Source organism: Anguilla rostrata, chromosome 3, assembly GCF_018555375.3.
Source record: "Anguilla rostrata isolate EN2019 chromosome 3, ASM1855537v3, whole genome shotgun sequence".
In the NCBI taxonomy this organism is placed as follows: domain Eukaryota; kingdom Metazoa; phylum Chordata; class Actinopteri; order Anguilliformes; family Anguillidae; genus Anguilla; species Anguilla rostrata.
In genome coordinates, this window is record NC_057935.1 from 31,637,084 (window position 1) to 31,660,824 (window position 23,741).

General features: G+C 40.7%; 2 long non-coding RNA genes across 2 annotated transcripts; both read right to left on the reverse strand.

Moving 5' to 3' along the window:
- Nucleotides 1-11,333: 11,333 nt before the first annotated feature.
- Nucleotides 11,334-23,221, reverse strand: LOC135250634 (uncharacterized). The gene is made up of 2 exons (XR_010328966.1): nt 20,666-23,221; nt 11,334-11,743 (listed from the first exon to the last, which is right to left on the reverse strand). It is a non-coding gene; the product is annotated as an uncharacterized LOC135250634 (long non-coding RNA).
- On the reverse strand, nt 13,327-19,902 carry LOC135250633 (uncharacterized). Its single transcript, XR_010328965.1, has 2 exons — nt 19,784-19,902; nt 13,327-13,969 (listed from the first exon to the last, which is right to left on the reverse strand). It is a non-coding gene; the product is annotated as an uncharacterized LOC135250633 (long non-coding RNA).
- Nucleotides 23,222-23,741: the final 520 nt, after the last annotated feature.

Genomic DNA, 23,741 nt, shown 5'->3' on the forward strand with positions numbered 1-23,741 from the left:
TGGACATTGAAAAGGGGAGGGGATGCAACAACAATTCAAAAGCGAAAGAATAGCGTTGCTGTTTAAACTGTTTTAGAATGCTGGCGCATTGATTTTAGAACTGTTACAAGGCCGAAGTGTCCCTTTGCTGAGAAATAATGCCCACCCTTGGACCAATCAGAATCGAGTATTCAGCCAGTGATAAATGATAGTATGATATTTGTTCCTTATGGAAGATGGGGATAAACTTTGGGTGCATTACTTACCTTAGTTGTATAGTAAGTTTGGAAGAACCATATTCAGCCACAACAGCCTGGCACCTCCTCCTCATGCTGGACATGTTGCTGTGGGATGGCATTCCATTCCTCAACCAGGATTCTTCGCAGGTCACCCAGCGTGGTTGAATGGAATGGCCTGCCAACAGCCCAGACCTCAACCCAATTGAACACTTGTGGGATCAGCTCGGGCGTGCTGTACGTGCTAGAGTGACCAACGCAACCACGTTGGCTGACCTGCGAAGAATCCTGGTTGAGGAATGGAATGCAATCCCACAGCAACGCGTGACCAGGCTGGTGACCAGCATGAGGAGGAGGTGCCAGGCTGTTGTGCCTGCGTATGGTTCATCCGCCCGCTACTGAGGCTCCTGACTTTTTGTTCAATGAATGAAGTATATAATTACCAATGTGTCTTGTTTGGTCCTTGTTACTGATAGAGAGTTCAATCATCCAATCCCCCAAACAACTCAAAACAATAGTCAATACCAACTGGAGAATACACTGTTTGACATAGGCAGGGAAATTTGCCACATTTCACTTGGGACCCTACCCACATATTCAGATGTGCTGCTCATCCCACAAATGCATGATCCTTACAAATGGGGGGACATTGTAAAGGGAAATTAACAGGCTTTCCAATGATATAACATATGATGCTAATAACGCAGTGACAACAGAGATATGATCGACCAAACACAAACTTTTTTGAGGAGTTTATTAAGGTAATTTCAGTATCGTTAGGTGCCGAGTATCGAATCAGTACCGTTTAAGTTTCAAGTATCGTTTCAGTATTGAGTATTGCGATACTAATCCTGGTAACGGTATCAAAGTCAAAATTTTGACATTGTGACAACGCTAGTCTGACGCCTTTTTTTAGTTGTGGCGCGGAAGCTCTAAGTGTTATGACATTATTATTCTTATTTTTCTCTGCTAAAAGTGTCTGAGGCTCAGCCACCATAAGTCCTAGACCAACCAAATTTGGTTGGTGGGTTCCTATGGCCCCCCACTGCTCAGGCTCTACAAATCACCTATGTCGGCCTGATGGTCGGCCAGAGGGTGGCGCTATAACAAATGGTCATGCTTAAAAGGCCGTAACTTCCACACGATAAGTCAGATCAACACAAACCTTCGACCTATGCACCTGAATGTGCTCTACAACTTTGCTATTGGGACCACCTATGTCCACATTGTCTGCCCGCCATGTGGACTTCCATATTAGTTGCTGCTCGGAAGCGCTGCAGCCCTAACTCTAAGCGTTATGACATGCCATCTAAGTTCCTTTACGGCAAGTGGCAAGGAGACGTCCATGGCGACGCAACTAAGTAATCCAACACCGTTGATCTAGTTTTTATCAGTGAGGGGAGGGTCTGAACTAGGGGTGTAAACCTTAGGCTTCACCACGATACGATACCATATCGATACTTAAGGCAATACGATTCGATACGGTGTAATACTGTAATATTCGATATGATACGATAAATTGGGCCCCAGCTATTATAACTAGGGCTGTGTATTGGCAAGTATCTGGCGATATGAATATGTATCACGATACAGGGGTTACAATTCAATATATTGTGATACTGTAAGCAAGGCGATATATTGCAATTTTTTTCTAATGCTAAGGTTAGCGGTGCGCCCTTAGTACATACTGGCAAAAAAGTAAGATTGGAACGCTTAAAAGAATTCTCACCGACTGAGGAGGGGAATTTGGGAATAAGGCGCTGTCCTATCATCCTACTACTTGAATAAAGGAACTTTGAAAAGTTGGACCCCATAAAGTTTTATAAGCACACTACTATAGCATTCTTTCTTTAAATAAGAAAGCCTACTTAGTTCACTTTTGAACAAGTATAGGCCTGCACATCAGGAAAATATACTCAAGATTATACTTCTTTGCAACATTTAGTACACCAAGTATTCTCAAGCAGGCTGCAGAATTTATACTAAAATGCTTAACTAGTAGTGAGACACTAGTGCTCAGTGGATGTTTAAGTTACTTCTGAGTTTTAGAAACTAAAACGTGAACCAGTTAAATCACAAAGTTGTCAAAATCAGACTAGTTGGCCTATATTTTATGCTTTTTTGGGGTGCTTTTATGGTTTTAAAGATTCCACGCTACGATGACATTATACACAGATTGACGAGCGTTTTAATATTTTTGTGCATGGTAGGTTTGATCTAAATTCACTTACAGAATATAGCGTTTTTTTCCTAAAATAGTATTTCTCGATGTAATTGAGTCGGCGTGTTAACACATTTCTACAGTTTTCACATTTCAGGCTTTTCACGGTAAGAAATTTTTTTTCCCCCGATATTGCTTGTGTCGAAAGCGCTGCGACGAAAACAACGATAGAAGATTTACCCGGGAGCCACATCTGTTCAAAATGTAAACAAGTAAGGCATTCTTCACGGTCGGGAAATTTTATGACAATGCTACATTGAACACATTTGATGCTCCCGAACCAGGGGCGAACAAGATGGCAGGCGTTTCTTGTTGGTTTTTCACTTGGGTCTTGTGTTTATCTGACTGACCATGCGATTCTAAAGCCTTTACCCCCAATGTTCCTAGTTTAACTTTTCTTTCATAAGGTGCAGCGGACTTCAAAAACATTCCCCTCCACTGGTTTCAACCAAGCATTAAACGTTCTTTTCTCCAACCACGCATTGTTAAACTTACACTTCCCCATAGTTCCCCATATAGTTACAGAAGTAAAGATTTTAAGACGTATAATTGCGACACGCTAGCAGAAGCTCTCTTTACCTAGCAGAATTTCTCTTTACCTCAGGCACTGACTGACTCTAGCACAAGCTTGGTTGCTAGGCGCAGTTGCTGAGACCCAGTTTACATTGTTACGTTGTAGTGGAAGAGTCAAATGGCTGAAGATAGATTACAACATGCTATCTAGCGGTTGGGGGTTTAAACACAACACAAAATGAACCACTGTCTCCCACAAATCTTTGCATGTAAACTATTAATTAAAAATCGATAGTGTTTTTGAGACTCGATACAGTATCACAAAACATAATATCGCCATACTCAAGTGTATCTATTTTCTTACATTACAGGCATTCTTACACCCCTAATTATAAACATATACCATTTCAATCAAGTTACAACAGATACATTGGTTTATAGTGCAATTTTATTGTTAAGCTCTTGAGACAAGTCATTCTTTTTCATTCTTTATGAAAAACAAACTATTCTACAACAAATTCTTAGTGCAAAACAATTACCATGAGGTTATAGTGCAGCCTCATCAAAGCTGTGCTTAACACTTGATGAAAAACATGACTAAGTAGCCTACTATGTCAATTTTGATTAAAAAAAACAAAACAAAATCAGGACATGGCACTCCCTGGGGCAAGTACTTCACAGTACTTTGGAGTAACATGACTATTCAGAACCCCGGCCAGTTTAGTGGCTAACAAGCTCATGTGTACGAGACAGTTTGCTAGACAGGATACTACAGGTGTCACAACAAATTAATTTGTAAACAAATAATGGAATGTTACTAGAGTTACTTATGTTACTTCAGAACAGTGAACATATATCCATTATATAGTCAGCTATAAATCCATTATACGACTTACTCCTTTCTGTTGGCTCACTCTTTGGTGCTATGCACATAGTGTAAGAATGGCCCTGACTTCCACTACATACATACAGTGTGCCTTTCAGTGTTTCTTTGAGAGGTTTTTTTTCAAGAACACTAGTTGGTCCACATGTTCTGGAGACACATCATTGAGAATTTACAATGTCGGTGTGAAGAGAACCAGTGGAGAACTTGGCAGGTGTCTTGGTGAGTGACCAGCGTTAGCTTATAGATATATCCACATTATATAATACCACTAACCTATTTAAAGACACTAAATTTCAAAAAATAACGTACATAACCTAAATATTTCGAACAGCGATACTTGGAAATGATGAAATTTTATCTGTGTTCAGTAGATGGAGACAGAGACAGTAAATCAACGATGCAGTTCAATCTGCTTGTTTTGCTCCAGAAAACGATGTCAGATATGTCTATCAGCAAACATGTGGCTTAGCTATGCCCAGAAGTCCTCAGTAATAATAGTATTTTCCAAGAAATTATGAAAAATCGTTGACAACGTTTCGTTTGGTGTAGCAGTAAAGACGCTGCACCTGAGTGAATGCATAAGTGAATGCGATAATAAGAAAATTTTTCGTTACACTGACCCATTAAACGCTATTCCAAAAGCAAAATCAGACCTGTTATACATCGTTAGAAAGCTTATACTCTCACCTACTAAATAAATGAATTGTCAATCAAGTCAGACTGTAGTAAAAAGGGCGACGACGCCGTAAACAACAGGTGTGGTATTCCGCACAGCTATTTTGGAAGATACCCAGGCGTCACAGATGCGCCTATATTTCCCAAACGGATTGTCCAAGACAATATATGACCACGCAGTCTCAAAAGGGACATCTCTACACGTAAAACCAACAGTAAGCTTTTATATTTATTCAATATTTAGTCCCAGATATTGACTGTAGAATGACATGGTATCATTTTTAAAAACTTTTTCTCGTTTATTTCGTTATTCAGTGAGCAGCGTTTTCACTGCTGTATAGGCATATCTTAGGGCTATTGTCGGGTCTATCTTGTTGCTATGACGGAATACGATTTTGTAGTGGTGAAAGAATATTTTTATTAATGCCAGGATAGACAATATTGTCCATTATGTCAAGGGTGGGGGGTGTTTTTTAGATGAGACTGCAGGGAGGGGGTGCGTGTTAAATGAACGACCGGAGCGACAATGGTGGGGCTGCGAAACTCCGTTTTCGGCATAGTTGTCATGTATCGTCTACTAATGAAACTGAAACAACGCGTTTCTGTTTTCATCTCACACGTTGGTTGCAGTAGCACCGAATGTTTGACTTTAGTAATCTAGGCACGCGGGCGTGCCCACCACTAGGGGCTGTGCGCTAAGAGGTTAAGCCAAGAAAGTTTGGTCAATAGTACAGAATATACAAGGCAACCAATTGCATTCAACAGAATGTTTTATTATATAATATGTCCAGGGAGAGGGTAAAGGTCCAGTCTGTTCCCCCACCCATGGTCTTCCACTCCTGTTGTTGGTAGTGTTAGATCCAGGCTATGCTGTCACGACTACTCACAAACCTCAGACTGGACACGCACACACACACGTCATTATAGTGGTTGAAATATAAAATATCCAAATTATTCAGCTCCTGCACTTTTTATCCTAGAAAACAAAACAGGGAGATAGTGAGTTATGGAGTTGATCATGCTCTCTACAACAGCACACATCTTGTATCTCTTCTCCATCTCTAACATTTCCATTCCACAGCATGCGAGCATCCTGCTCCAAGAGCTTTCATAGGCGCCTCAGGATTTGGATTTGGACTTTTACCACCCAGTTTTCTATTTTACTTTATTCTATTTAATTTTATCTAATTGCTAGATTCATTTTCTATTCTATTGTATTTATCTAGTTGTTAGCTTCGTTCTGGTGCTAGGCACCTAAGAATTTCACTATACATTGTACTGTGTATGATTGTGTATGTGACAATAAAACTTGATTTGATTTGAATATTTTAGAGGGTTTAGAGTTCACCCACCACAGTTTCAGAAATGTCTGTGGGAAACTTGATATTTTAGTATAAATATCACATATCTTACAGGGATTAGGCTATATAAGCAGAAATAGTTTCAGTGTCTAACTCTATCTTCAAACATCTTCAGCTATTTAAGTGGCATTGGCATTAAGTTTTGGATGCTACAGATATAACTGACAATTACATACCTTGTTGCTTTTTGGATCCTTTAGAGATAGCTGGCTTGCTAGGTCATCAAAGTTTATTCTGTCCCCTGCGTGCGTGGCTCAACACGAAGTGACAGATAGCTAAACAGATGAACTGAAAGGGTTGAATGATGACTCAGATGTGGAAGTAAAGTTGAGGGCTGTTTACTTGTATATCTTCATCACTTGCTTTCAAACAGTGCCTTTCCATACATTTTGTGAAACTGAAATTAAATTACACAAGAATATTTTCTTAATGTAGACATAGTGTAGAAATGTAAATACGTGATTAATACGAAGTCATTAGACATCAATGGCTGCACTGCACATGGCAAGAAGAGAGTTTGGCTAAGTGTCTTCAAATCTCCTCTAATACAAAATCAAACTGCAAAACATGCATCAGGACTTAACCATAAAGATTAAACATATAATATAAACTTACAATCAAAACTTCTCCAGGCATCAACACAGGCGGATGCAAAAGCTTGAACAGAGAGAGGTCTTGAGCACTAACTGCATTTAGAATCTAACGAGCTATTATCTTACGATAACAATTAACTAAAGCTGGCTACATAAAATACCGCTATTGACTAAATTGATGAGAGGTCCGCTAATGCGTTAAAATGTCAAAAAATGCAGTCATTTCATCAACTTACCAGCGAGCGTGCCTTGGAAACTTTTAAAATGAATGGGGTTCAACACTGGAACTATACGGTGTTTGACTCTATTGAGACTGGCCGAGAGAGACGTGTCTTTCAGCGTAGGGCCCGCCCACGAAAACTTTTGGATTCGCAAAAAACAACGTTCAAAACTTTTGGATTTGCAAAGAAAACTTTTGGATTTGCCATCAAAAGTTTTTGATTCGCATTAATACATTTTTAATCACAAATTAAAACATTTTTTGATTGCAGTGTCAATAGTTTTGCTCTCAAATCTATTTTTTGATTGCCGTGTGGAAAGTTTTGCTCTCAAATCTATTCAGTTTTATTGCATAATGAAGACACAAAAGTAATTCCATAGAAGTATAAAACAGCCTTTAGTGTTACGACATAGTAAAGGCCTTTTCGGCAAGCCACTAGGAGACATCCATGGCGATGCAGTAGATATGTTGGGTGAAGGTATATGATCATGAGACAAAACTATTTTAAAATCGCTCAATCATGCCAATGCTTGGACCCCTCCCAACGCCGCTTGCGGCTTTAATTTTCATTAGTTTTTTTTTTAATTGAGCCAAGTGATAACATTTTTTTGTGGATTAGTCAGAATACTTAATGAACATAATTAACAAACCCTCCTTCCTGTTTTTGTGTGTACTGTGTACATCCCAGGAATGCACGTACTGTGCAAATAGGAAATTCCACATGTATCTGCTGCCAAGGTGCACAGTGTCACAATCGGCAGTGAATTTCAATTGTGTGTGTGTGTGTGTGTGTCTGTGTGTCTGTCTGTGTGTGTTACGGCCAAAGACTGCCGAGTTCTAATAACCAGCTGTCAGCCCAAAAGCCAAACAAGTTTCAAACACACCACAACATTCTTTCGCAAGAATACAAAGGATACATTTATTAAATGACACAAAAACAATACAAACCCACATACAAACAATTAGACAGGGCAGAGTCTAACCTAATTCTCACAGTCCAGAACCAGACTGAGCTGTCTGAACAGAATATGATTTCTAGTCTCACTTGCGCCGAAGATGGGAGAAGAGAAAGAACAAATTAAAGGGGAGAAAGGGGGAGTGAGTCTTCCGGTCCTCTGCTAGTCTACCGTGAGTAACTACAACAAAAAGGTGCAACAAAAAAGAAAACAAAATAACAAGACACAGCAGTCGCAGCTTGTAGCGTCCTTACAAGAACAATGAGAGAGCGAGCTCTCCCGAATTGCCATCTTTTATGGGGGAGGCAATTTGGCAATTTACACCCGGAACCAACCAGTGCACACCCATGCGCTGCAGCCTGTGGAGAAAGAGCGACTCCTACTGGAGAAAAGAAGAAACCACTACAAACCAAATTTCTGCAAAAATAACAGGAGCACATAACAAGAGTGTGCATGTGTGCTTGTTTGTGTGTGTGTATGTGTGTGTGGTCTCCACAGGCTGGGTTTGTGTAATCTCACAGAGGGCTGCTGTGATGTTCTGACCTCAGTCCTGCGTTCTCCTCACTCAGAGCTGAGAGATCTGGAGCTCAGAGACAATGAGCTGCAGGATTCACGAGTGAGAGCGCTCTCTGCTGGACTGGAGGACCCACACTGTAAACTGCAGGGACTGGGGTGAGTACAAACAGAAACCCCTTCAATCATATCGTGTTAGGGGGATTGAATCATAAATTCAATCTATCCATTAAAAATTTGTTGTTGTCTTTTTGTTGGTGACTTTGCCAGTTTTCTTTGATAACACTTTGCCCCGTCCAGCTTTGGTGCCTCTCTCAGGTTTTATTCCAACGAAGCCCCTGAAAAATGATAGTGTTTCTTCAGACACTGTGTAAAAATTGTGTAACTCACTCAGATTAACAACACAATAAAAGGCAGCAAATGTATGGATGTGCAATAGCATGTCATCGAAAAGTTAAGAAAAATACAGGTTTCACTAAAAGTATCTAACCTTTGGATGAATTTGAGTGTGCATGCTGCCTCTTCTTGGTATTGAAGATTAAAGGTGTAGAAGGTGGAAAAATAATGCAGCAAGCCCCGTCAAGAAGGTGGGCTGGATCCCCTTACATATGATGTGGCCCTCAAGGCTGACCATCCAGCGCTGAAAACAGCTATCTGCCGTTTCACCTGAACCATAGGATTTTCCTCTGTCAAATTTATGGGTTTTTTTTTAATTGTGTTGAGTGGTGAAAAAGAATTTTGCCAGTTCTGGTTGAGAAACCTTTTTTTATCCATTATGAATATTCTGTCCATCTGTTTCTATAGTACCCTGAATCAATATTTCTCCAACAGTTACTGCCTCTCATTTCAACTGCCCTTAATAACGATAGTTGCACAGTAACATGCAGAGATGTGAAGTTTTTATTGTTACAGAATAGTTCTTGTGATATAAATGTGTGCATCTTGTTTGGCTTATGCCAGAAAAATGAACAGCTGTGGTTTTTTGATGCTCATACAATTAAGTCACCATGGTACAGTCAGAGGTGCTTTTGATTTGCTGCCTTGGTCACACAGACAGCAAGAAATTTTGAATCTGCACTGCTAAATTACCACCCTATAACCAGCGTGCACTTAAGTCTTGATGTTAGGCTACTTCTGAACTGTTTAAGTGACTTCCATAGACTGTAAAAGGTTTACACTGTCAAGACTATCATTATGCTTCATGAATTCATTGGCAAAATATGTGTCCATATGTTAACTTAGACATGTAGAAATTAAAATAAGCTTCTTGCGTTGTCTGATTAATCGGCAATCATCTATGAAATTCTAGCTAGATGCTGAATCCGTCTATCGCGATGTGCACATATTCAGTAATGCAAACAAACTGGAAACATCATTGATAGACTTTGCACCGATTTATGAATTAAATAAAATTGCTACTCACCAAATAATTAGTAAGATGGGGATGGATTAAGAAAAGAAAGGATCCAGCTTCACATGTCAGTCAGAACCTTTATTTAAATTCTCGGAGGTACAATTGAGGGCCAGGCCCTCATTTTCAATGTAGCAGTCCACGTGGAATTGCTCTTCCCAAAATGCAAAAAATACTGCATGATACTGTTGCGTAAAATAGTGCCTACTTTGGACGAATGATTAGCGATTAAGTGCTGTATTTTAGGAATACATTATAGTTCTGTTAAATTGCGCTCCATTGACTGTTTTTTAACAGATTTTCTTTTGTAAAAAGCTGCATTTAAAAATAACTGGTTAATACTGTTGAAATCCTGCTATTAATTTACTGCAATCATTTACAGTGTACAGTATTCTAGCAAATTTGGGCCACGTCTGACTTATTTGCCGGCACTGAAAGAAATCATGAAAGTACTGAAAAAATAACACTGGAGGATAACAAGGAGGTGATAAGTGGTCATCTGAAACCAGTCATCAGAGGAGAGCATGGCACAAATGGTGCTCACCAAGGTCAACCAAAAAATCTGATTTCTGGCTAGAATATCAAGATTTTTGGATAGGAAGGCATTAGAGGCATTAGCAGGGGCTCTTGTACAGTGTCATTATGCCTCCGCGATGGCACAGCTGTGGCCGGAGGCATTATGTTTTCGGGTTGTCCGTCTGTCCCGATTCTCGTGAACGCGATATCTCAGGAACGCCTTGAGGGAATTTCTTCAAATTTGGTATAAACGTCCACTTGGACTCAAGTGGACTCCAACGTCCACTTGATTAGATTTTGGTGGTCTAAGGTCAAGGTCACTGTGACCTCACAAAACATGTTTTTGCCTTGAGGAAATACAAAAACACGTTTTTGCCTTGAGGGAATTTCTTCACATTTGGCACACACGTCCACTTGGACTCAAGGATGAACTGATTAGATTTTGGTGGTCTAAGGTCAAGGTCACTGTGACCTCACAAAACACGTTTTTGGCCATAACTCAAGAATTAATTCGCTAATTATGACAAAGTTTCACACAAATGTCTAATAGGATAAAGGACATTTTATATCCAAACGGGCTACCGGTTGGTGGAGGCATACAACCGCGAGGCGGTATTCCTAGTTTTGATTATGCATGCCTTTCCTGGTATACCAGTGCACCTATGATTCTCAAAAAGAAGTTCCAGACATCGCAAAACAAATTGGTATGAATGATCCTTAAACTTCCATCTAGGACGCATCTCCTTCCAGCTCATTTTATCAGCCTCAGATGGCTGAGAGTGGAAGAGAGAGTTTTGCAGATTAAATTGTGTCTAGCTCACAGGATTGTCTATAATGTTGTCCCAAAGTACCTGTGCAACTACTTTACCCGTACTAGGGAAAACCATAATTACGTCACAGGAAGGAGCACAACGGATTTGGTTCCCTTTAGGTTCAAGTCAGAGCTGAATGGGGAAGGACACCTTCCTGTACTCAGCTGCCATTCTGTGGAATGGGCTACCAATGAGCATTAAGATGATTCATTGTAGTTAGCTTTAAGTCCTCATTGAAAAAATGGCTGAGTGGCCATCTGCCCTCTTAAATCGGCAGCATGGAACAGATGTGTATTGGTATGTATGTATTTCGCTGCCCAGCCTTTCTGTTGCATGAATGATTGTATGTTTCTTGGTATAAATGTCTGTTCGTAAATGTGAATGTAATATGCTGCGAGGGAAATGTCCCCATGGGGATAAAAAATTCTCTATGTATGTATGTACAATATGTAGGGTAAACGTCCCTATTAAGCCCACCAAATCCGCTTTTCAGACATTTTTAATGTATACTGCCCCAATTAAAGTGAGAACATTTTAGTTAAAATGAAAGTCTAATCTCTCATTTGAAGTGTCAATAATTCATTTATACCAATTTCTAATGTTTTTATTGTTTAATTTGTCAAAATATGTCAAAAGTCTGGCATGGGCTTAATGGGTACCTAACGTACATGGGTGTTCCAAATAAGCCCACTTCATGATTTGTTGATAAATAAATATATATTTAAAAAATCTTAACAATACAAACTTGTTCTATTCAAATCTGTAATCTCTTAGCTCTCAATAGCTATTTTCATTTTGTCTCCACTCCTATACTATGGCCTGTAAATGGCATTTGAAATAGGCATGACCAGCTGTGGAATTTTTAAGAGTTCGATTTGTTCCGCCGTACTTTTGTAAGTAGAAAAATAAATGCAGGCACGTCTTCGTTTCAAAATAGGTTGTTTAATGTAGCAAAGGAACTAGTGGGTCTGTTACCCAAGTACAGATAAACACAGAACCGACAAATGACGGAGACAGTGAATACTTATACCCTGTTCCTTCAAGGGAACAAAGGGCCAAATGGTTATCTTTAAACACATCATGGGGAAGGGGGGGGGCGAGGTAATCATTACATTACATTACATTATAGGCATTTAGCAGACGCTCTTATCCAGAGCGACTTACACAACTTTTACTTAGCACTTTACATTGTATCCATTTATACAGCTGGATATATACTGAAGCAATGCAGGTTAAGTACCTTGCTCAAGGGTACAACGGCAGTGTCCAATGTGTCAGACATTGGGGGGGGAAGAAACAAGGTGTGGGGAAGTTGGACTGAAGTAGGGGTAGAGGATACTGCATACCAAAGGGAGAGGATGTAGCACAAAGGGTGTGAATGGGGAAGGGGGGCGAGGTAATCAGACATTGGGGGGAAGAGACAAGGTGTGGGGAAGTTGGACTGAAGTAGGGGGTAGAGGATACTGCATACCAAAGGGAGAGGATGTAGCACAAAGGGTGTGATAAAAGGTCAATTTAAATGAGTGTGGTGGTAAACAATCAATCCTATCTGCAGCTGTCCCACTACAATGTGAGACACCTCAGAAGGGTAGAACTGTGGCTCCCATGTTTTCCAACATTCCCTACTTTTTTTTATTTTTTATAAGAAAGTCTTCTATAATCGAAGGTATATGTATAGAAAAGAATATGAAGCAAAAATAAAACATAAAAATTAAAACAAAAGCACACAAATTATTCAGGGGTTATTTCTGAGCCATCCCACAGTTTCATTTCTATCAATGACTTTCTCCAACTGTTTTTTTTTGTTTGCGCCAGCAATAACACTGTTTGACCATTGAGGATACGAATTACTATTAGACCTACAATAGCCAGGAATATCCGGTTCCAAAAATGTGTTCTCATCAGAGCATCCTTGTCGCTTCAGGACTGTGGCCTCTGCCTGGGCCAAGCTCACCTCCATTTTTGTTTTGAGTAGTGTTGAATCACTCTCCATTAGAGCTTTCTTCACCTGAGCATGAATACCTGCAAACACATTTGACTAAGGAACCAGGTAGGCATCATCCCACGTGGCCAAGCTGTTGGACTCACTGGCATCAGTAGTAGGTAAACGAATGTTCCCCATCTGAACAGTGTATGCTGGTGTAAACCAGAAACCAGGGGGTGATTAACACCTTATATTACCATATGGAAGTCCTGTGGGTGACTCAGAATACACCAGTGACACTGGTCCACCACCCTCTCCACTTCCTCTAAAGGGTGCACATTCCTCTCTGGGGACAGTTCATTAGAGTTAATAGATACAATTTATTGCATGACTTTCATGCATAACATGTATGAATGTGGTAATCTGTAAGAATGTTTGATTCAGCCATTCCCTTACCAGTTCAAACCTTAAACAATACTGATCAAACATGACAATGATGTTAGCTCAATCATAAACAGCATGCATGAATACCGTATTTACATCATATTATAAAACCCTTTTTTTTTTTCTTTTCTTCTGGTCCAAGAATGATGCCTTCTCTAGGAATAGGGTGCAGTGGAGGACATTTGCTTCAGTCCAACTGCTTGAGTCTTCCCATTCCTTTAGAGGTTGGCATTGTCTATCCTCAACATATATGTATTATTATTATTATTATTTATTTTATTTATTTATTTTTAACCGTATAAATTTAGATGCATCATTGTTAGGCCAGGGTAATATGTACATTCATGCTCCACGGCCCATCTCCCCAGGTTATCCTGTCCCTCATCCCAACTAGTTATTGCGTTAATAATGTGTCCAATTACGTGTTTTTACTGTCACAATGAATTCTTATATTCTTGGAAGCTGTCTTCCACCCTCAATCATGTGTTCTAAATGAAGATTCACTTGATACTTTCCATGTGTCTTCTGTTGTGAACGCTTCACCATCTTTCCACCTGTCTGATGTCCATTAGGTGAATCCAACGTCAACTGCGTGTATTGTCCCTGACACATTGGGTGTTGTTTATGAATATGACCGGAATGTCCCACTTAGTGCTGACCTCCAACCTGTTCCTGAATACCAGGAGCCTCGTCCTGATCTCGATTAATTCTGTAGGGGAGAGAAAGACCAAGTGTGAGTGTATATTCTTATGCAGTTTTAATCATTTAAACATTGACATTGGTATCAAGTTCAGCTTTGTTATATAATTTGCATTGGTCCCCATGATACCAGAAATACTGTATTGGCCTACCCCGCTTTTTTATTGCCAATTTCAAATTGGTTTCACCAAGTTTGTCCATAACTTCGTATGGACCTTCCCAGTTTGCTTCCCAGCCTCCCCCTTTTAAAAAGTTTTTAAGCATCACCTGATCCCCAATTTGAAAATTCACTCTGTATGTGGGGGAATAGGCCTGTGCTGTGTAATGATGGGCTGCTCCCATCTTGTTGGCTGCATTTAGAAGCTTACTCTGAAGTGCTTGCTGCACTTGGGTAAGAAACTCATCATGTGTGGCTCTTGTGGTGATGGGAAGAGGAACGCCCGAGGGATGTGAAATCTGCATTGGCCTGCCTGTCATAAGCTCAAAGGGGCTGTAACCAGTAGTACGTACCCGTGTCGCCCTAATAGCCATTAGTACCCCTGGGAGTGCCGAAACCCAATTAGAAGCAGATTTTTTCAGTTCATCTGTTGCATCAATTACAGCTTTTTTGAGGCCTTGTTTTATAGTGCGATTGAATCGTTCAACCATACCACTAGATTGCGGATGATAGGGAATGTGGAAGTGTCTTTCTACCCCTAAGAACGTACAAAGGTGCAGCATTAATTCTGAAATAAATGGTGCCCCGTTGTCACTTTCCAATCGTTTTGGAAATCCCCATCGTGAGAACACCTGTTCCCACAAGACACGAGCTGTAGTGGCAGCATCACTCCTCCTGGTAGGGAATGCCTCTACCCAGCGAGTGAACATATCTACTACCACAAGGAGAAACCGATATCCTCCTTTTGCTGTAGGTAACGGACCTGTGTAGTCAATCTGGAGAGTTTCCCATGGGCCATCATTCAAGTGGGAGGTGCCCATGGGAACCTTGCGATGTGTAGGTGCAGGGTTCATCTGAGCACATACAAGGCAGAGTGCCAAGTGGTGAGCTACATCTGTTTTTATACTGGGCCACCAGTAGCAGCTCTGCAATAAATCTATTACCTTCGCTGGTGATGCATGACCTGAAGTTTTGTGCATGAATAAAACTAGCTCCTTACGAAGCATAGAGGGTGTTACCCAAACAGGCCCTGGATTATTGTAGTACAATACATCCTCAAATATGATCAAATTTGCTGTGTGATGTACATATGGTTCTGGAAGTTGTGTTTGTTGTCGGATGGCATCAATAACCTCTACAATATCTTTGTCTGTGGCCTGGCATTCTTCCAGATTGAGTGCAAGCGGTTGTGATAGTTTCACAGGTTCAACAGAGACATTGGGAAGTTGGTAGTGCCATGGGATGCCTGAAACAGCGGCTTCTTTTGCCAAGACGTCCACTTTGTTATTATTATCCCCTTCAGTAGTGGAGCCATGTTTTTGATGTGCTTTGACCTTACATATGGCTACCGTGTCTCTCTCTCTCTCATGCGCTAGGTCCCAAATTGTTTGTAGCTCACTGTGGTGAGTCAATGATTTCCCTTCTGCCGTACAAAAGCCTCTTTTCTGCCAAACAGGGAGATATTCAGTGAGGGAGTTGCAAACAAAAGCACTGTCTGAGAAGATAGTAATTCGCCCTGTGAACTCCTGTAACGCTGCAATTACTGCAATAACCTCAGCTTTTTGCGCTGAATCCGTGGGTTTACATTTGATCAATACCTCTTTTCCTAACTGGGGTGCCCAACATGCTGCTCCAGTATAGTACTGTCCCATTTGATAATAGCGAGAACCATCTACAAACACCGCAGAGGAGTCTGCCAGTGGTATTGTACGGATGGGCCCCGCTGCTACCTGTTGTTGTACTGACATGCAAAGGTGTGGCTCCCCCTCATAGTCTAACATATTAGCTAATTGATAGCTTGTGGAATGCTTGACCTGTATGTTTTTATGTTGGAGTTCTGTAACCCATCGTCCCCACCGCTGGGCCGATACCCCTTTCACTTGCCCTCTTATTAGCAATGCCACCGGCGTATGTGGCGTGTGCAGAATGAGTGGGTTGAAACCACAGATGTATTCAGTGTGTGCGACTATCCAGTGTACTCCCAATATCTGCTTTGTGCACTGATCAAATGACCTTTCAACAGGTGTTAGTACTCGCGAAAAGTAACCAATTGGGATGTGTTTGCCATGAACTTCTTGCATAAGCACTGCTTTGATGCTAACAGTGGAGACAACTACCTCAATGATGAAGGGTTGTGTGTGATCTGGACTGCGTAAAGCAGGAGCTGAAGCAAGTGTTTTTTTCAAACTTATGAAGGCAGTCTGTGATGCCGCATCCCATTCTAGCAAATCATTCTTTCCTGGGTTGTCTTTTAAATGCCTATAGAGAGGGGCAGCTAGTTCACTGTAACCTTCTATAAAGTCCCGGCAAAACCCCACAATTCCCAGGAAAGAGCGCAATGCTGTGACAGTGTATGGTCGTGGCAATGCTTGTACAAGTTCTACTTTAGCTGGATCAGGAGTCCGTCCTCCTGTCTGAATTTTTACTCCTAGGAAACAAACAGACTGTTTCATTAGTAATGCCTTTTTTGGGTTAAGTTTTAGGCCCGCTTTTTCCAAGAGTGTAAGGATCTCGTCCAGCAGCTCATAATGTTCTTCCTCGGTATCTGATTGGAGCAAGATGTCATCAACATATTGAACAACATTGTGTGGTTGTGAGCAGCCCTGCAAAATGTTAGCCATACATTGATGAAACAAGGTAGGTGAGTTGTGAAAACCTTGTGGTAAGCCTACCCATGTGTACTGCGTGTCTCTGAAAGAGAAAGCAAATTTGTATTGACTATCCATGTGTACTGGAATGCTCCAAAAACCATTTGATACATCAAGAGTCGAATAGACTTTTGCAGAACCCCGCAACTGAGACATCATATCAGGGTTGCTTGCTACCAATGGTGTGGCACTGGGGGTGTGTTTATTCAGCTGCCTGTAATCAACAGTTAATCTCCAAGAACCATCAGGTTTCTTTACTGGCCACACAGGGGCATTACATGTTGAGATGCATTCTCTGATCACACCTTGCTGCAAAAGAGATTTTATTGTTAATTGTACAGCTGTCTCTGCTGACTTGGGATAGGGGTACTGTTTCTGTGGGGGAGGATCTGCGCCTCGGACAGCAACCTGCATGTTAGAAACTCTCCCACAGTCATGCTTATGTGTTGCCCACACTCCTTTGTGTTTATCTATGATATTAGCTAGAGTTGCATCGGATGTTTGCAGTAAGCCAACTACATCATAAACCATAGGGTTTTTCACTGTGTGAACAGAATGGGTATCAGCAATGGTCATAGGTACCTTGCACCCCTGTGGATCTGTTGGGCCCTGCCAAAGAACATTATTAGCTAAATCAATGACTAAACGTCCTTTTGTTATTGCATCTGAACCCAGGATGTTCCCTTCATGGGTTCTGACCATACATAATGGTAAATCAAAAGATATATCACCAATCTGTAATGTCTGTGGAGTTGAGATTTGGGCTAGTAATGCGTTGCCTCCCACTCCCATTAGCTGGACTGTTTTACCACTCTGAGGAAAATTAGTTCGGTGAGTTAATGAGCAAGCTGCTCCTGTGTCAACCAAAAATTTGTCTTGATAGCCTCCAACCAAAACCGTAACACAGGGGCGACCTTCCTGATCTATTTGCAGATTACTCACCGCTGAAACTGAGGCTTGACACCGTCATTGTGGAGCTGGACTATGAAAGAGATTCCCAGAGCCTTTCTGTGTGCTTTGATCAGCATGTGCCTTAAGAATAGACAATAGGTCTGTGTATGTAACAGTGCCTTCAATCTGGGGCTGTTCTGTCTGAGGCTGTTGCACACCCAGCTGTTTTGGTCCCTTTCCTTCCATCCCACCTCCTTTTGCCCAGCACTGTCGCTTGGAATGACCAACACGCTTGCAATTATTACACACCCGGGGGCTCTTACACTCATTTTGAATGTGGCCTGGCTTCCCACAGTTAAAACAATTAAATTTTACCTGACCCTCGTTAGATGCTATTGGCGCAATCCTTTTCCTAGAGCTCTGTTTGGGGGAAGAACTGAGTTGGGACTCATTCCACACGGTTAAACAGTCCTGGATATCCCTGCCTATGTGTTGTCTGACTGGCTGTGCACTCATTTCCCTATTGAATTGTAACAATAAATGTTGACAGGTAGGGGAGACGAGATCTTTGTATTTACTTATTACTAAACTCCAGAATACCGGGTCGTCACCTGTCAATAGCGCTCTGTTCCCTCCAACTCTGTTTCGATTGAACACACTTATAAATGTTCTAAGAAAGTCAGTGGGGTGCTGCCCTTCCTTCGGTACAAACTCAAGAATTTTACTCATGTCAGCTATAACGCGATGTCCCACAGTCTCGCTCATTATCCTTAACCTCGCGTCATGACTGGGGAAAACAACAGGGTTTCCCTGACCCTGAATGAATTCTAACGGAATAGTAACCGATGTAGGAAGCACAGATTGTAACAATTTACAACAGTCCTTGTCCGTTAGTGCGTGCATTCGCTGCAGTGTTTGCACCTTTTCAGCAATTGCAGTCGGGTCACTAACTCCGTCCCATGTGGGAAGTTGTTGTTGCAGTGTAGTCAACTCCGACAGTGTAAGATCGCGATCAACCTGCTGATCTTCATATTCATATGTGATAGCCTCATTAATAGGATTATGCGTTCCACTCGTACGAACTCGGCGTGTAATTATTTTTGTGTTTTTTGTCCCGACTGATTTAGTCGCTTTGGGTGATCTAGCGCTTCTGGAAACCACCCGTCGGCGACTAGAACGAAGTGAGTCGACAACAGATGCACTACATTCTGTACCACCAGCATGCCATTCCGGCTCTTCTAAACTTCTATCATCGCTTTCTTCATTATCGACATCTAACAAAAGAGTTGCCGTATTCGCCTGTCTGACTTCCCATTCATCATCTTCAGAACTGTATTCTGACTCACTGTGCTCCTCTACTGTCCCTAAACCAAGCGCTGCCACTCGCCGTTTCATTACAGTATTTGTGAATTTTTGCTTTGTCATTTTTTCCTTCAACAATCTTAACTTCTGTACAATCGCTCTATCCTTATTCTCCCCAGACACATTCCATAACTCTTTATATGCCACCTGAGCATCGCGTAACTGTCCCTGCGTTTTAACCAATTCTGCCGTTGTGGTACTCAATTTCTCCCTCAACCGGCAAATTTCTTTTCTAAATTCTAAGTGTGTTGTGGCATGTAATATACGTTCTGCGACAGATGCTTCCAACTCCTTTGAATTTACCTCCAATGCTTTATTCAAACTTTCAACTTCACCTCGCAATTTAGGAACCTCTACAACTTTATCGGTCAAAAACTTAATCGTTTGGACCATAGCCATCACACAGTTAGCCTGTCTTGTTTTCTTATTTTTCTTCTTTTCATTGCGCTGCTCACAAGCAGTTTGAAGATATTCAACAACATCTACTTCCTGTGGTACGTTGTAAGGACCCTCCTTACAATGTTTGTTCAACAACATAGCGGCCCACGATTTCCAACCATTCACCTCCATTACTAAACTCCTGTACAATGGACAAACAAACTTTTGGTACTTGAAATTGTCCAAGGTCTGTGTAACTTTATACAAGCCCCTGTCTAGAACACTGTACACATGTACAATCAATTCTGACCACTTGTATTTTAAAACATTACACAATTTCCGTAACTATTCCTCTACAATATTACATACATAAATATTTCATACTCACAAATGTACGTGGTCCGTTCCGTGCCTTCAAGTCCGTTTTTCCTTCAGCGTTGGCAAATGGCTTCCAAAACAGTCCTCTTACTGTAATCCTTTCTTGAATTCGGTGTCAACGTAAAAAAGAGTCTCTTCTGTAGGCCAGTGCCACACGCGAATGTCAGCCTCCCCGGTTTTTTTTTTTTTTTTTTTTTTTTGAAAAAACGCAACAAGAACGACGGATTTGGGCTGGCTCGCCATAATGTGGAATTTTTAAGAGTTCGATTTGTTCCGCCGTACTTTTGTAAGTAGAAAAATAAATGCAGGCACGTCTTCGTTTCAAAATAGGTTGTTTAATGTAGCAAAGGAACTAGTGGGTCTGTTACCCAAGTACAGATAAACACAGAACCGACAAATGACGGAGACAGTGAATACTTATACCCTGTTCCTTCAAGGGAACAAAGGGCCAAATGGTTATCTTTAAACACATCATGGGGAAGGGGGGGCGAGGTAATCAGACATTGGGGGGGAAGAAACAAGGTGTGGGGAAGTTGGACTGAAGTAGGGGTAGAGGATACTGCATACCAAAGGGAGAGGATGTAGCACAAAGGGTGTGAATGGGGAAGGGGGGGCGAGGTAATCAGACATTGGGGGGGGGGAAGAGACAAGGTGTGGGGAAGTTGGACTGAAGTAGGGGGTAGAGGATACTGCATACCAAAGGGAGAGGATGTAGCACAAAGGGTGTGATAAAAGGTCAATTTAAATGAGTGTGGTGGTAAACAATCAATCCTATCTGCAGCTGTCCCACTACAATGTGAGACACCTCAGAAGGGTAGAACTGTGGCTCCCATGTTTTCCAACACCAGCCTTTCTGCTGTGTTGTCAAGACAGAAAAAGCTAAACTTACAACATGTCTTCTTTGGAATGTAGCCAAAAAACTATTTACGAACAAAATCAAAACTATAGTGGAAATTACTCTTCAATACTTCATCTTTCAATATGTGTTGTCATTTTGTCTGTATCTCTATCCTACTGTGTGCTTTTGGCATTTGAAATTGGCCAAAATTTCTGGTCCAGTCAGCTGGTTGAAAGTGCAGGTGTTTTTATGAAGATTTCTGAAGACCGACTGACTGAACGAAAAACTATTTCAGGTTCAATACTAATGTTCTAAGGATAGTAAATGAGTCAATTTCAGGATTTACAATTGAACAATAACTTTTCAAATGTTAATCACATTTAGGATAGTAGTTTGAAAACTTTGTAAAAACACATTTTAAAACCATTCAGTTCATTGTGGAGTAACATTAAAACATACAGTTCATTATGAGGAGACATCAGGCATAACATATTGAAGCTCATGTATCATTAGCCTATAACTTAAACAAAATAAACAAGAAAGATGTCAACATTTCTGCAATTTCTACTTTCTCCTAGACTAAACGTAGGCCTATGCTCTTTGAGGTGATTGTATCGTTTTTAGTAAGGCTATCATTTGCTCCATGCGCCATCTTAGTAGTGTAACATAACATAGGTTATAGGGTGGTCTAAGCTTTCTTTTATTTGTTTGTTTCAATCTGTTGCCCACGTTGTGGTTGTCTTTGTCTTACGCTAACAAGTCATTCGTGGCTTTCATCTTGTTTTTGTAGATTTTCAACGACCTCATGATTGCGCAAATAGAATGGTCCAGGTCCCTACAGCCCTGCTTTGCAGAGGATGAACTTGCGTTTCTATCATGCATGGGCATGAACTGTATTTCTTTCGTGCTTTAGTCATCTTAAACTAAAACTCATCTGAAAAGTAAAGATTAAAAAATTATTGCTAATGTTAAGATAGAACACAGGCCTATCCAGAATGAATTGACCTATGCAATATCACTGATATTTAAATGTGGGTATTAATTATCTGAATTATGGAGCTGATTCATCAGGTGAGGTCAAAATTAGGGAGGAAAATGGTTCAAAGGCCAAAAGGGAGAAAATCCCCACTGAAACACAGTAAAGTGGGCTTAATGGGAACAGGTGGGCTTAAAGGGAACATCAGTGAATTTATGGTTAAAAGACAGAATATTTTATTCTAGTCACATGACATTAAAAAACAACTATATGAACTAAATGTATATATGGTGCACTAACATAATATGAAAAGTATTAATTGATCATGTAAAGAAGTAATTAGCTATACTCATTTACATCCACCTCAGTCAGTGTGATTCTTTTGCTAGAGTCCCCTTTAAGCCCACCAGGTAAAAATGTTAATTAAAAAATAAATAAAGATAAACATACACATTTATTGTCTATTTAACAGTATAATAATATAAACTGCATACAAAAATATAAACCATACATGATTATCATGCTTTATGTCATTGCAATGAACCATACTATGTAGCTACTGTATTGATGCAGCATGTGGTCTGTTTGCTAGCGTGCTAAAACTCATATTTTGATTTCAAAAGACACAATATTTCTAATTCAGGTAATATTCTAACACATGTCTCATTCAAAACACTAATCACTTACATTTTGATAACAAGTGAGTACTTTCCAAAAACAGGAGTAGAAATATACAAAAAATGTTATTTTCTGAGGGTACCAAAATCACCTAAGTTTTTTTGCAACTTATTCTGGGATCAGCAGGCACATGCCACACATGTGCTTCGATAACTCAATATCGATAAATGTGATTGACTTACAATAAAAAGTGTCGTTTACGTAACAAGCAGCTTCATTTGAAAAAACATCACACAGCAAAAAATGATAATGTAGTTTTTTAAAATTTGACTCAGAAGTTGCAAGTGGGCTTATATGGTACGTGGGCTTAATAGGGACGTTTACCCTAGGCGGTATTCCTAGTTTTGATTATGCATGCCTTTCCTGGTATACCAGTGCACCTATGATTCTCAAAAAGAAGTTCCAGACATCGCAAAACAAATTGGTATGAATGATCCTTAAACTTCCATCTAGGACGCATCTCCTTCCAGCTCATTTTATCAGCCTCAGATGGCTGAGAGTAGAAGAGAGAGTTTTGCAGATTAAATTGTGTCTAGCTCACAGGATTGTCTATAATGTTGTCCCAAAGTACCTGTGCAACTACTTTACCCGTACTAGGGAAAACCATAATTACGTCACAGGAAGGAGCACAACTGATTTGGTTCCCTTTAGGTTCAAGTCAGAGCTGAATGGGGAAGGACACCTTCCTGTACTCAGCTGCCATTCTGTAGAATGGGCTACCAATGAGCATTAAGATGATTAATTGTAGTTAGCTTTAAGTCCTCATTGAAAAAATGGCTGAGTGGCCATCTGCCCTCTTAAATCGGCAGCATGGAACAGATGTGTATTGGTATGTATGTATTTCGCTGCCCAGCCTTTCTGTTGCATGAATGATTGTATGTTTCTTGGTATAAATGTCTGTTCGTAAATGTGAATGTAATATGCTGCGAGGGAAATGTCCCCATGGGGATAAAAAATTCTCTATGTATGTATGTACAATATGTAGCCTAGGCGATATTCCTAGTTTTGATTATGCATGCCTTTCCTGGTATACCAGTGCACCTATGATTCTCAAAAAGAAGTTCCAGACATCGCAAAACAAATTGGTATGAATGATCCTTAAACTTCCATCTAGGACGCATCTCCTTCCAGCTCATTTTATCAGCCTCAGATGGCTGAGAGTGGAAGAGAGAGTTTTGCAGATTAAATTGTGTCTAGCTCACAGGATTGTCTATAATGTTGTCCCAAAGTACCTGTGTAACTACTTTACCCGTACTAGGGAAAACCATAATTACGTCACAGGAAGGAGCACAACTGATTTGGTTCCCTTTAGGTTCAAGTCAGAGCTGAATGGGGAAGGACACCTTCCTGTACTCAGCTGCCATTCTGTAGAATGGGCTACCAATGAGCATTAAGATGATTCATTGTAGTTAGCTTTAAGTCCTCATTGAAAAAATGGCTGAGTGGCCATCTGCCCTCTTAAATCGGCAGCATGGA